The sequence below is a fragment of the Balaenoptera physalus genome (genome assembly GCF_965194825.1).
Source record: "Balaenoptera physalus genome assembly, chromosome: 14".
In the NCBI taxonomy this organism is placed as follows: domain Eukaryota; kingdom Metazoa; phylum Chordata; class Mammalia; order Artiodactyla; family Balaenopteridae; genus Balaenoptera; species Balaenoptera physalus.
In genome coordinates, this window is record NC_138893.1 from 51298255 (window position 1) to 51313967 (window position 15713).

Sequence of the window (15713 nt, forward strand, 5' to 3'; positions counted from 1 at the left end):
GTGTTCCCTAGAGTCAGAGAAGAGAATGGAGAAGCGAGTGAGTGGTCTGGTTTTCTTCTTTTAGACAGTGTCTGTTGCTTTAAGGATTTCTGGGGCTCAGTGCCAGAACCTCCTTGGGATATTATCGTCTTACAGTTTAGATCTGCTTATCAGGAAACAGCATCCCTGGAGGGTCAGGTAAGAGGAGAGTGAGTTTACATTAAAACCAGACCTTTGTTAGTTCCTGTTGGGGGTCCTGTATTGTATTCTTGAGCATCTAGCCAGACTGTGGAGCATAATACTAATACGTATGGTCTTCAAACCTATAGTGTTCATTACCTGGTCTTTTTGCTGCCACTGTCTAGATGTTGTTCAGTAATTATAATATCTGGACCACTGTAGACATGAAGAAGTCCAGTTTTGTTTTGTTTCTCTTGTAGCCTTGCTGCCTTGACCTGCTAGTCAACTGTGATAATTCTGCAGGGTAATCAGTCAATATTAAAGTAAAAAGAATGAAAATTGTTGAAGTGTGACGCTATGTTTGGCTTTATTTAGTGACTTGACGATTGTAAGAATAAAGTATCTCAATGTCAGTATTCTCATCCAGTTTTAAAGCCGAACAGTTAATAAACCAAGGCTAAAACTCTAACATAGAATGAGAAGGACATTTAATAATACATTTATTACAGCCCTGCTTATACTTTTATTTTGAGATTAACTGGTTATCTTAAGTAAGAGGTTTGCTTTAATTAAAGGCATTAATAACAGTAAATTACTGGAAATCTTTGTGTTGAATTTTACCAGTATGTTCAAACTTTATTCTTTTTTTTTTTTTTAATATTTATTTATTTATTTGGCTGCACTGGGTCTTAGTTGGGGCACACGGGATCTTCACTGCTGCATGCGGGATCTTTAGTTGCGGCATGCGAACTCTTAGTTGTGGCATGTGGGATCTAGTTCCCTGACTAGGGATCAAACCCGGGCCCCCTGCATTGAGAGCATGGAGCCTTAGCCACTGGACCACCGGGGAAGTCCCTCAAACTTTATTCTTATATTCCATAGGTGGGAATCAGGCTTGGTCAACATTCTCTTCTGGTTACTCCAAATACTTAAAAAGTAAAATATAATTATTATTCACAATAAAAGTGTCAGTCAGACACTGGCAAAAGTGTCAGTGATTTGCTAGTTACTGACTGCTCTTCCTTGAAGTGATCAGTTAACAAAAATAAGCACTTCCTATTCACCCTGATCACAGGAAGCAACAGCACACACATGAGATAATATGTTTGAAAAGCAGTCTGTAGATGTATTGTGTTCTAATAATATGTGTTACAAAGCTGAACTGCCTTGCAGAGAACTGCCAGTATTTTGATGAGGCTAGAGTTTAGGGTGTATGATGGGTGGAGAGTGTCCAGAAATGAGGCGAAACTTATGCATGGGGACCAGATCATGAAGAGCTTTGTACAATCTGCACAGGAGTTTTAGATACTTCCTACCAGTGATGGATGGGAAGCTCTTGTGAACTTCAAGCAGTAGAGAATTATGAGATTTTGTATTTAAAAACAGTAATCCTAGTTGCAGTGTGGAAAATAGAACAGAGGGAGATAAGACTGGTAGGTAACCAATTAGGAAGCTATTGCCATGGTCCCAAAGAAAAGATGGTGAGAGTCTGAAGTAGGGCAGTGGCAATCTTAAATTGTAAATGTCAAGCCAAAGAACAATTTTTCAGAGGTAGATGAGTTTGAAGGACTGAACAATAGTGTTAATGTTTTTCCTAGAAGTAGAGGGTTTTTTTAAAAGAGTAAATAAATTAATTTCATATTCCTCTTCTATCCCTGGAAGACATTTGGCAAAGGTTTTCTTAGACCCATAGGCAAGGATCTTGTAAGTGAAACTGCTGCCAAATCCTTGTGGGAATACACAGTTCATTTAGAGCTTAGGGTAGAAGGGGATGTCAATTGCTCTGTCCTTGTGACCAGTAACAACAAAGAGTCCCATTACTCCCCCTTCCTCTCAAAAAGACAGTAACAGTTTTGAGCAGTTAGCCCCACCCAGAAGTTGCTGCCTCATCTGTATTATTGTTACAATCAGTTTGGGAGACGATGACAGTTCTCCTTCTCCTCCCCCTTCTTCTTCTTCTTCTTCTTCTTCTTCATCATCATCATCATCATCATCATCATCATCATCATCACCATCCTCATAGGTGACATTTACAAAATACCTGAATGCTTACTATTTACCAGGAAGTGTATTAAATGTTTTACCTACATGATCAAACTTAATCCTCATAACACACCATGAAATAAATTACTATTGTTATCTTCAGTTTACAGATGAGGAAACAAAACTTCAGAGTGGTTTAAGTGACTTGCCCAAGGTCACATAGCTTGACAACCGGCAGAGCCAAAAACTGAACCTAATTCTCTCTGACTTAAGTCTGAGCTCTTAACTGTTATGAATGTAGTTATTACTTAATACAATTCAGTAGCAAAAATGATTTCTCATCTTAAATTTACTCCTTTATGTATCCATGCCCAGTGAAAGTCCACATAATCAAACACTGTATTACCTACCCTCCATTTGCAGCTAATAGCGAGGACACATTTTTAAAACATAAGTACAGGAAAAACTTGGGGATGGGGTGGGGCAGAAACAGGGAAGCTATTTAAATTTCTAGCTTTTTTCAAGGCAGGATATCCATGTATGCCTTCACTATTTTTTGCTTGAAGTACAGCAGTTTCTGAAACAAGAGAGCCACTCAGTTTTTAAAAAGGAGATATAATTCGCAAACCATGAAATTCACCCTTTTAAAGTATGCGATTGAGTGGGGTTTTTTGGGTACATTACAAAGGTGTGCAATCATCACCACTATCTAGTTCCAGAACATTTTCATCACCCTGAAAAAGAACCTTGTATTCATTAGCAGTCATTCCCCACTTCTTTCTCCTGAGACACTCATTTTAAAACCTGTTAAATACCAAAACACATCCCAAAGCTATGAAAAATATTTTGAGACTATCTATCCATAATCTCCTTCTCTTTAATGCAGATGATGATGATAACAACAGTAATAATAATAACAGCTAACCCCTGTGTAGTGCTTACTATATGTAAGGTACTATTCTAAGTGCTTTACGTATACTAACATATTTAAATTTCACTGTGATCCTGTGAGGCAGGTTCTATTACTAAACCCATTTTATAGGTGAGGAAATTAAGGCACAGAGAAGTTAAGTAACTTGCCTCAAATCACGTAATTTTTAAAAAAAATTTATTTATTTGATTTTTGGCTGTGCTGGGTCTTCATTGCTGCGCTCGGGCTTCTCATTGCAGTGGCTTCTCTTGTTGCGGAGCATGGGCTCTAGGCACGCGGGCTCAGTAGTTGTGGCTTGTGGGCTCTAGAGCGCAGGCTCAGTAGTTGTGGCGCACAGGCTTAGTTGTTCCGCGGCATGTGGGATCTTCCTGGACCAGGGCTTGAACCCATGTCCGCTGCATTGGCAGGTGGATTCTTAACCACTGCACCACCAGGGAAGCCCACATAACTTTAATATGGGGTGGAGATAGGAGATAAATCCAGATAGTCTGGCTTTGTAATCTGTGCTCTTAATTATTCTATGTGTTTTAAGCTGATTATATTTGTATTTTAAAATTATATGAAACCTTGAAAATACCATGCTAAGTGAAAGAAGCCTGTCACAAAAGACCACATATTGTATGATTCCATTTATATGGAATAGGCAAATCTTTCTGTCTATAGAGACAGAAAGTAGATTACTGGTTGTCTAGGGATGGGATGGATGGGGAGATTTTTTTGGAGGGAAATGGGAAGTGACTGCTAATGGGTATTGAGTTTGTTTTTGAAATGATGAAAATGTTTTAGAATTGATAGTGGTGCAGGTTGCACAACTCTGGGGCTTTACTAAAACCTATTGGATTGTACACTTTGAATGGATTAATTATATAGTATGTCAATTATAACTCAATAAACCCGTTTTTTAAAAATGATATGAAGGACTTCCCTGGTGGCACAGTGGTTAAGAATCCACCTGCCAATGCAGGGGACACGGGTTCGAGCCCTGGTCCAGGAAGATCCCACATGCCGTGGAGCAACTAAGCCCGTGCGCCACAACTACTGGGCCTGCACTCTAGAGCCCGTGAGCCACAACTACTGAAGCCTGCTCGCCTAGAGCCCATGCTCTGCAACAAAAGAAGCTACCGCAGTGAGAAGCCCACGCGCTGCAATGAAGAGTAGCCCCCGCTCGCTGCAACTAGAGAAAGCCTGTGTGCAGCAACGAAGACCCAACGCAACCCAAAAAAAAAAAAAATGATATGAAGATAAGTGACCAGGATGATTTACCTTGGAATACCTTTTTGTCTTCCTCTGGAAAAAAAATTGTGTGTATACACACACACACACACACACACACACAAACACACTTTTTCCTCTTGTATTTGGGGGTGCTCAGTTACTTAGAACCAGTTCTAATTCTAACAAATATACTTGCTTATTCGAATATTTCAGGTGCTCCCAAGTACCTAAAATCAAAGCCCAACCTTCCTAATGTGGAAATGAGTCCTGTGAGATCCTGTACAGCTCTGTGTGAAAGAGGAGCATGATCATTGGGAATATGAATATATATTTTGATATATAACTTAAAGTAGTTAAGTGTGTTAAATCATTAATTCTGCAACTATTTATGGAGGGCCTGCTACATACCAAGCAGTGCTCTAGGTGCTTGATATACATCGGTGCATAAAATAGATGAAAAGAATCCCTGCCCTGTAGAGCATGTAGGAGATAGGGACTAATTCTGTAGGCTTCATAGAGGAGGTATCATGAGTTGGGTCTTAGAAGATAATAGTTTACGCAGATAATAAGAGTTATGCATGTTTGATGGAAAAGTGAAGTGCTCAGCTGATCCAGTCAAAACAGCTGATATCACACTGTGTCTTTTTTTTTTTTGGCTGTGCAACAGATAACTTCAAAATCTCAATGGCTTATTACAACAGCCATCTGCTTTCGTTTTCATAGGGCTGAGAGGGCTGAGATTTGTAGGTCAGAGTAAAGGAGGAGAGACAGCAGCAAATGGATATAGGGGCAGGCATCTTCTTGGGGATTTATCTCAGGTCTTTGGCCACGGGCTGGGCCGGGCATGCACGGGGCAAGCCTCTGTGAGGCCTGAGTCAGAGTGGCTTCTGTAGGGCTGAGAGCTGAGCAGAGATACCTGAGGGTGCACAGTGCTCAGAAATATTGGATTTCTAGTCTGGCCAGAGTAGAGAGACCTTGATGAGCACTACAGGCATTCCTTTGAGACCCCAGCTAGGACAACTTTAGGAGTAAGAACAATACCTACAATAAATGCCATACCTTAAGACTCAGGACAAAACCCAACCTACATGATATAAAACCAAGCCTAACAGGATCAAGAGGATCTTCCTGTAGTTTAACTGAATGTCAAAACGAAATTCAACACACATTAAAGGAAGACAGTATAATCCAGACCATCTATAACATATCATACACAATATATATCATACAATAAAAATTACTAGAATACAAAGAAGTGAAAATATGACAAGGAAAAATGTGACACATACTGTAGAGGAAAAAATATAACTCATTGTGTGATGACTGAGATGATGGATTTAGCTCATGAGGAATTTAAAACAGCTAATGTAAATATGTTAAGATATTTAAAAGGAGAGATGGCCATAATGAATGAATAGAAAGGGACCATCACCAGAGAAATGGAACTATTAAAAAGAGCCAAATGGAAATTCTAGAATTGAAAAGTACAACAGCTGAAATAAAGATTAACTGGATGGACTTAAGAGAGCAGGAAGGATACTGCAGAAGAAAGGGGCCAATGAACTATAAGACAGATAAATAGAAGTTATACAAACTGAAAAGAAGAAAGATTGGGGACAGGGAGAACAGAGCTGTAGTGACAGTGAGACAGTATCAAGTAATTTAACATGTCTAATTGGAATCACATAAAGAGAGGAGGAAAGATGAGGAAGAAATATTTGAAGAAATAATGACCAAAATTTCCCCAAATTTAGTCAAAAACATCAACCCATAGATCCAAAAATCTTAGTGAACCTCAAATAGGGTAAATATGAAGAAAACTACACCTAAACACTTTGTAGTCAGCTGCTGAAAACCAAAGATAAAAAGAAAATTCTTAAAAGTAGCCAGAGAAAAAAGATATTACATACAACAAAGAATGACAGCTGACTTCTCATCTGAAATAGGCAGAAGACAATAGGACAACATCTCTAAAGTTTGAAAGAAGAAAAATAAAACCATCAATCCAAAATACTATACTAAGCAAAAAATCCTTGAGAAATGAGAGTAAAATTAAAATATTTTCAAATTTGAGCAGATTTGTTGTCAGCAGACTTATACTGCAGGAAATGCTGAAGGATGTTCTTTAGGCTGAGAGGAAATGATACCGGGAGGAAACTCAGATCTGTAGAAAGGAATGAAGAGCACTAGAAATGGTAATTGTACAGGCAAAAGTGAAAGACTTTTTTTCTTTTCTTAACTTATTTAAAGGACAACTGATTGTTTATAACAAAAATGGTATTGTATTATGGGATTTATAATATATTGCATTAATTATCTATTACTGTATAACAAATTTTCTCCAAAATTAATGGCTTAAAACACTAAATATTTATTATCTTACAGTTTCCGTGGGTTGGGAATTCAGGAGTGGCTTAGCTGGGTGGTTCTGGCTCAGAGTGTGTCACAAGTTGCCATCAAGATGTTGGTGGGGGCTGCATTCATCTGAAGGCTTGTCTGGGACCCTAGAATCTCCTTCCAAGATGCTTGCTCACATGCTTGTTGGCAGGAGGCCTCAGTTTTTTACCATGTGGGCTTCTCCATAAGACTGCCTGAGTGTCCTCACAACCTAGTCTTGGAAATCACACACTGTCACTACCACCTCATTCTGTAGGTTAGAAATGAGTCACTAGTATGGCCCACACTCAGGAGGAGAGGAGATAGGGAGTAGTATCAAAATATTTTTGGATCTACTTTAAAGCTACCACAAATATGTAGAAATAATATATATGGCAACAATAACACAACGGACAGGATGGTGTGGTAAATGGAATTATACAGTTATGTATTTCATACATTGTATGTACAATGGTATAATATTAAATGTAAGTAGACTGTGATAAGTTAATGATGCATATTGCAATCCCTAAAACAACCACTTGAAAAATCCAGTGGTGTAAATAAAAGCCACTAGAGGAACTAAAATGAAATACTAAAAAATATTTGATTAACCCAAAGAAGGCAGTAAAGAAAGAATAAAAAAATAGGACAAATAGAAACAAATGTAAGATCAGTAACTACATTAAATGTAAATGGTCCAAATATTTTAATTTAAAAGTATAAATGATCAGACTTAGCAACTGTCTAAAAGAGATGCACTTTAGAAATTCAGAGAAAGACAAATAACTATGTGATCTCACTAGTATGTGGAATCTAAAAAAAAGCCAAATGCATAGGAAAAGAGAGTAGAGTGGTAGTTTCTGGGGCTGGGGGGTGGGGGAAATGGGGAAATGTTGGTCAAAGAGAACAAACTTCCACTTATAAAATGAATACGTTCTGGGGATCTAATATACAGCATGGTAACTATAATTAACAATACTGTGATATATACTTGCAAATTGCTAAGAGAGTAGATTTTAAATATTCTCACCACAAGAAAAGAAATTGTAATTATTTGAGGTGTGTGATGTGTTAACTAACCTTATTGTGGTAATCATTTTACAATATATATGTGTATCAAATCATCACATTGTACATGTTAAACTTGCACAATATTATATGTCAATTATGTCTCCATAAAGCTGGGAGGAAAGAGAGATGTACCTTAAATATAAAGGCATAGGTATGTTGAAAGTAAAAAATAATAATAATAAAATAAATAAATAGAAAAAGGTATACCAAGTAAACAGTAAGCATGAAAAGCTGGCATGGCTATATTAATGTCAGAGAAAGTAGACTTTAAGGTAAGGAGATAAAGAGGGACATTTTCTTATGATAACAAGGTCAGCTTATCAGGATGTTAGAAAAATTCAAAATGTGCATTTACCTAGTAACAGATCTTCAAAATACATGAAGCAAAACTGACAGAATTAAAGAGAAAAACAAATCCCAATAAGAGTTAGGGATTTAACATTCTTTTCTCAATATTAATAGAGTAAGTAGATAAAAAATCAGCAAAGGTATATATGAGATGAAATAACACCATCAATCTTCTCAACCTAACTGCCATTATAGAACACAATTCTCAACAACTGCATTCTTTTCAAGTGCACATAGAGCGCTCACTAAGATAGACCATATGCCAGGCCATAGAAGTATCTCAATAAATTTAAAATAATATAGAGCATGTTTTCTGACCACAGCAGAACTAAACTGGAAATTAATAACAGAAAGATCTCTGGATATTTGAAATATTTTGGAAAGTAAATGTCACCCTTCTAAATAACCCATAGTTAAAAGAAGAAATCAAATGGGAAATTAGGAAATTTTTAGCTGAATGAAAGTGAAAGCACTGTATCAGAATCTGTGTAGCTAAAACAGTGTTTAAAGGGAAATTCATAGCTTTTGATGCTTATATTAGAAAAGAAGAAGGGTTGAAAATCTGTTGTCTAAGTTTTCACAGGAATGAGAAGAACAGATTAAACCTAAAGTTGAAAGAGGGAAATAACAAAGATACAATAATAGAGGATGAAATCAATGAAATAGAAAACAGACAAACAACAGAGACACTTAACAGAGTCAAAAGTTGGTTCTGGGCTTCCCTGGTGGCGCACTGGTTGAGAATCTGCCTGCCAATGCAGGGGACACGGGTTCGAGCCCTGGTCTGGGAAGATCCCATATGCCGCGGAGCAACTGGGCCCGTGAGCCACAATTACTGAGCCTGCGCATCTGGAGCCTGTGCTCCGCAACAAGAGAGGCCGCGATAGTGAGAGGCCTGCGCACTGCGATGAAGAGTGGCCCCCGCTTGCCACAACTAGAGAAAGCCCTCGCACAGAAACGAAGACCCAACACAGCCATAAATAAATTAAAAAAAAAAAAAAAAAGTTGGTTCTTTGAAAAGATGAACAAAATTGATACACCCCTAGCATGACTAAGAAAAAAAGAGAAAACACAATTTCCAATATCATTATAGATCATACAGATATTAAAGTCTTAATATAGGAATATTTTGAACAACTTCATGCAGGAAATTTGACAGCTTGGATTAAATGGACAAATTTCTTGGAAAAATACAACTTAAAATCAGTACAAGAAGAGATGAAAAATTTGGGTAGCCCCATATGTGATAAAGCTATTGAATTTTTTTTTTTTAAGATTTACTCTTTGTGCTATAAAGTTCTATTTTTTTAAACAGATTATTTTTAAAATTTATTTATTTATTTATTTATGGCTGTGTTGGGTCTTCGTTTCTGTGCGAGGGCTTTCTCTAGTTGTGGCAAGCGGGGGCCACTCTTCATCGTGGTGCGCGGGCCTCTCACTATCGCGGCCTCTCTTGTTGCGGAGCACAGGCTCCAGACGCGCAGGCTCAGTAATCATGGCTCACGGGCCCAGTTGCTCTGCGGCATGTGGGATCTTCCCAGACCAGGGCTCGAACCCATGCCCCCTGCATTGGCAGGCAGATTCTCAACCACTGCGCCACCAGGGAAGCCCTTGAATTTTTAATGAAAAACCTTTCCTTGAAGTTCTCCAGGCCCAGATTATTACAGTAACGAATTCTATTAAATATTTAAGGATGAAATAATACCAATCTTACACAGACTTTTTCAGAAATTAGAAGATGAAGGAACATTTTCCAGTTCTTTATGTGGCTAGCCTAACCCTTATTGGCAAATCTGACAAGGACACTTAAAAGAAGATTACATTCTAATATCCTTTGGGAAACATAGGTGTAAAATCTTCAACAAAATAAATTTGCACTATATAAAAAGAGTAATACATCATGAGCAAGTAGGGTTTATTCCAGAAATGGCAGGTTGACTTAGTATTTGAAAATCAGTGTAATTTGCCACATCGACAGAATAGAGGGAGAAAAATGATCATCTCAGTAGATGCAGAAAAAGCATTTAATAAAATTCAACACCTATTCATGGTTTAGAGGAAAAAAGCCAAAACAAAATAGTATGCAGAACTAGAGCAAAGTCCTGAACTATTTCCTTCATTCCTCTTGGTAGGAATCACGATGATCTGACATGCTAGCTGCCTAGATAGCCCAGCAAAGGACTCTGAAATCTCTAGGTTGTAGCTAATTAATTGGACTGTGATTTGTATGCATTTGCTATTTGTTAGGGAATTAGTATTCTAGCTCATATCAACTACCAGACACTACTTTTGGTTAGTTTCTGTATCGATTTTGTAACCTTATTATTAAAATATCATCTTTGTTCTTCATCTCTCATGGCAGCCTGTAATATAAATCTCCCACCTGTTTGTTTCTCCCTTTTTCTTATCCTAGCTACAGTTCCTAATGTTTCACTCCTAGATTCACATGTTTCCATGTAGATACATTAGTTTCTTTACATATCATACCATTGCCCTTCCTTTCCTGTGAGAGATCTCTTTTAAATCAAGTGAACCTTTCCATTGTTGAATTTTAGGTTTGAACATCCTGACTTAGGACATTAAATCCTCATTGATACCATCTAAGGAATCCACCATTCACCAAGTTTGCTATGTCTTGGCATAACTCTCTGGTTCATCTTGGATAGAAACTACCAGAAGATCCATGTATACATTTTCCTTTCAAGTATAGTGACTCTAGTTTCTATAACTAGAAGTGTTAGTTTTTACTTATTTGTATAAAGCTGCTGGTCCCTCTCTTCCACGGTCCTTGGAAGTTGATACTGCATAGAATGATCTAGAATCACTCACCCTGAGAATGGTCTCAATTATTTTAAACTACAACTGCACAGTTTCTTTCCTCCCTCTTTTTCTTCCTCAGAGTCTTTAGTTTTCTAAATTCCTTTCCTGATTCTTTCTTACAAAATATCAAGAATATTTTATACTGTAAAAAACCTGAAGGGTAGAGAAACTCCTTGTCTTTTAAATCTTCTTTAGCCAAAAAACTAGCCTGTGCTTGAAAGAGATAAGGAAAAGAAAAAAGATGCTTACCTTGTAGATCTCTGTACTATTAATCCTCATAGCTTGGGTTAATAAATTTTCTTGGCATCTCCTGGAAACTGTCCTAAAAACTGCCTGTTATCACATGTTTGTTTCGTTCCTTGTTAACTGCAGCTTCACCCTGAAGTTTCACTTTATAGTTTCAAGTTAATCTGCACTTCTACAGCTGCTGTCAGATGTATTATCTGGGCATTTATTATATACAAAACATATCACAGCTGTTAATTTTAATAAAGCTACTTAGCTCAGACATGTCCAATGTATTTACTTAGGAGTCAGTGATGCTTAAAGTTCATAATTGAGATTCATGCAGGATTTAAGAAATAGGAACCTGAGCAAGTAGTTAAGGAACTCTTAGGTTGACCCATTTGAAAAATGTTTCTTTAATGTAAATGTCCTCAAATTTGGTAGTCCTAAAATATTAGTCTTGGGACCTTCCTCCACCAGTGCAATTTGTCAAAAAAGACAAAATTGATGTAGAGATATATAAGCAATTTTTAAAATAACTAAAAAGGGAGAAAAATATCAGCTTAATGTGGGGGAGAGAGAGGGAGGGTGGAATCCTTCAAGTTAGTTGAAACAGCTATCCCATAAGAGTCAGTCCTGAAGCTTTCTTAATTTAAATTGTCTTTTGTAAAAAAAAAAAAAAAAAAAAAAAAAAAAAATTAGTTGTTTTAGATGAGAGGTGTTCCATTTAAATCCTGAAGAGGACTGAAGGGCCCTTCCATGATAGGCAGAAACTCTGATCTATGTCCTGTTCCATCGCTGAGGTTGTTGCCTTCCAACTTGAGACAAGTTTGAAATAAGCAAAATATAATATAAACTGTAAGACAGTTTACAATAGCAGATTCCTTTCCTTTTCTACCCTCATTTCTCTGATCGTCCCACCTAAGTCAGAACAGGCTTTTTATTTTTTCTTACAGTCCAACATTCCGTAACCTGTTTAGCAAAGTACATGTGAGTCAGTGCTGCTGTCATCAGGAGAGCAGAGTGGGTTGGAAGAAGATACTTGTTGGAGGACAGTTAGCCCAGGCCATGCTGCTCAGCTTCATGGGGGCCACCATGATCAAGATGGGCTCTACTTTTCCTCTTCATCTGTTGCTAGTTCTCTCAGTAATCACCTGGCAGTGACTGCTGACCTTCTGTCCAAAATGAACTCTAGTGACATAAACCAGAGGAGGAAATGATGTTTTCCTAGCTTCTCTCATTTCCTTCCGGAAACAGATTTAGACTTCATTTTCTGACACCTCTTATCCTTTCACCCAGAGCAAAGAGCTCATTCTTTTTAGTCCTATATTGCCAAGAATAAGAGAACTGTGCAATTGCTTTTGAGGTTAAATATTACTTTTCATTGCTTGGACTTGAAATTTTTTAAATGGATTTCCATTCCCCAAAATGTTTTATGGAGAGTTCAGTTTCAAGACATAAGGAAATTTCCAGATGCTCATGAAAGCATATTCCTTTGAAGGAACCTATACTGGAGAGTCCCTACGAAGAGGACCCTCTTGCATCTCTTCTCAGGTTGACAAAGATGTACCTGTGATGCTCCAGCACACCCACTTTGTAGGAGCAAACAAGAAAGGAGAAACTGTCTTTTAGTTAAGGAAACTCCTTCAGAAATTTTCTTCTGAAAGTCCAGAGTTTAGACTTATACTATGAATTGGGCAATATTAGGAAGAATGTGCAAGGTGTCATCAGTGCTATTTGAAAGAATATAGTAAATTTTCAAAGCTCTCACACATTGTGTCCCACTTTCCTAGTAGTAAAATAGATCGCTCAGAATTTCAAAACAATTTAGAGTCTGGGTCCAATGCACCAAACCTGTCAAAAAAGTGGGGATTTTTTTTGAAGGGTGGGTGCACAGGACCCCAGGCATCAATATTTTTCTAAACATGTTTTAAGCCTTCAAAATTTATATATCTACCTCTTATGTCTCACCTAGATTTAGAATGGTAGATTTAGGAAACTAACTTTATATAGTTTCCTATATTTTCTGTCTCCATTTTTTTATGCATAGTTCTCATAAATTCAGAAAATCCTTTTGGGCATGTATCTGTCAAGGGCTCAGCAGAATATAGAAGGCACACTCAAATTGGGTAATTTGAGGAGGTCCCACTTAGAATGGAATAGACAGGTTTAGGGAAAATAACAGAGAATTGTACTGTACCCCAGGGATAGCAGGTGAGCCACCCAGACCTCAGGGGCAAGAAACCGGGTGGTTACCTAACCCAAGAGAAAGAGCTGTTTTGAGGGGGCTTTCTGATGGTGGCTGTAGCCTTTAGGAGAACAATATAGCCAACCCACAGCCCAGCAGGGAGGGACACATGGGAATAAAATACCCAACCTCACCGTCCCTCTGCCTTCAGATCTCCTGCTGGTGCCACCCATTGGCTGAACCCAACTGGAAACCAAAGGTAAAAGAGCACCTTGATGCAGTTCTTATGGGTCAGCCTTGTGGAGCACAGAGCAGAGCAGAAGTGTGGAGGACAGACCTGGAAGGGGAAATGGAAGACACCCAGCACTGGCTTATTGTTCAGTGTTCTCAGTCTGTCCCAGGGTTGATATCAGCGTCTATCAGGGGAAAAGTTTAGTTTGTTATCTCAGGAGATTTTTTTTTGTAAAGTCTGTCCAGACTTGCAGATATGTTTCTTATAAAAAATTATTGAAGTTTACCAGGCCTTCTTTCACATTCCCTCACATTTTATGACATAGATTTTTAAAATCTTTTTTCTTATGGTAAATATATATATAACATAGAATTTACCATTTTTACATGTACAGTTCTGTGGCATTAAGTACATTCACATTTTTGTGCAACCAATCACCACCATCCATCTTCAGAACTTTTCCATCGCCACAAACTGAAACTCTGTACCCATTTTCCTTCCCCTCATCCCCTGGTAACCACCTTTCTACTTTCTGTTTCTATGGGTTTTACTACTCTTGATACATCATATAAGTGAAATCACACAGTTTTTGTCTTTTTGTGACTTAGCATAATATGCTCAAGGTTCATCCATGTTGTGGTATGTGTCAGAATGCCCTTCCTTTTTAAGGCTGAATAATATTCCATTGTATGTATATACCACATTTTGTTTACCTATTCATCTTTTGATGGACACTTGGGTTGCATGATATACTTTTTTAAGTGTTATTTTTATTTCTGAGTATGTTTTCATTAATACATTCTCTCTCATGGCTGTAACTTTTACATGTCCAGTCTGATGTCTCACAAATCTGCAAGGTGAATAAGAGCAAGGGAGCTGTGACATGAAAGGTGGAGGTGGGCTTGAGCAAGAGAGAAGGGCATCATCTGGAAGTAGTAGAGAGTGGGGAGAGTTTAAATGTGTGGACAGACAGTGGAACCCACCATGGAAAAAAGAAACAGCATGTAAACAAAGAACAAGTTCTGGACAGAAAGTGCTTTATGGGAGCAGAGAGCATTTTGATTGGCTAGGACTGCACAAGGACTATTTATGAATAAGTGGGGTGAGAAACAATTTAAAAAATTTAAAGTTTGACCTGAAAAAAGTGTGCTTTGCCAGATAAATTTAGGAAAGCTGGATTAAAAAGTGGTTCTTGCCTGGATTGCCTCAGTCTTTATTTTTTATACCCCTCCAAGAGAGAAATATGGCTTATAGCCTTTCCCAGGTTTATAATGACCATAGAGCTCTTGTATTTGGGTGCAATATGATTGGTGTCCTCAGAACATATTTTGGGGAAATGGTGGGGACTAAGCTAAGCTTCTTGGGGGCAGGAACTACAGCTTATCTCATATCATCTTGAATGTTCCTTGGTACATCAGGGGAGCAAAAATGGATTAAGAGGTACCTGCCAAGGTCTTCAGTCCATAGAAAGTGTTAAAATATCCTTGCGGCACTAAAAAAAAAATCACTGCAGATTTAAGAATCAGGGGACTTCCCTGGTGGTGCAGTGGTTAAGAATCTGCCTGCCGAACACTCTATGACATAAATCACAGCAAGATCCTTTTTGACCCACCTCCTAGAGAAATGAAAATAAAAACAAAAATAAACAAATGGGACCTAGTGAAACTTAAAAGTTTTTGCATAGCAAAGGAAACCATAAACAAGACCAAAAGACAACCCTCAGAATGGGAGAAAATATTTGCAAATGAAGCAACTGACAAAGGATTCATCTCCAAAACTTACAAGCAGCTCATGCAGCTCAATATCAAAAAAACAAACAACCCAATCCAAAAATGGGCAGAAGACCTAAATAGACATTTCTCCAAAGAAGATATACAGATTGCCAACAAACACATGAAAGAATGCTCAACATCATTAATCATTAGAGAAATGCAAATCAAAACTGCAATGAGATGTCACCTCATACCAGTCAGAATGGCCATCATCAAAAAAATCTACAAACAATAAATGCTGGAGAGGGTGTGGAGAAAACCACAAACTCTTGCACTGTTGGTGGGAATGTAAATTGGTACAGCCACTATGGAGAACAGTATGGAGGTTCCTTAAACAACTAAAAACAGAACTACCATACGACCCAGCAATCCCACTACTGGGCATATACC

The 15713-nt window shown here is 37.9% G+C and overlaps 2 protein-coding genes across 11 annotated transcripts in view; one reads left to right on the plus strand and one right to left on the minus strand.

Moving 5' to 3' along the window:
• The window catches only part of ABCC2 (ATP binding cassette subfamily C member 2), a 291675-nt gene that overhangs the window by 103813 nt on the left and 172149 nt on the right, over positions 1–15713 (minus strand). The window lies entirely within an intron of this gene.
• DNMBP (dynamin binding protein) overlaps positions 1–15713 on the plus strand; it is a 149314-nt gene that overhangs the window by 13549 nt on the left and 120052 nt on the right. The window lies entirely within an intron of this gene.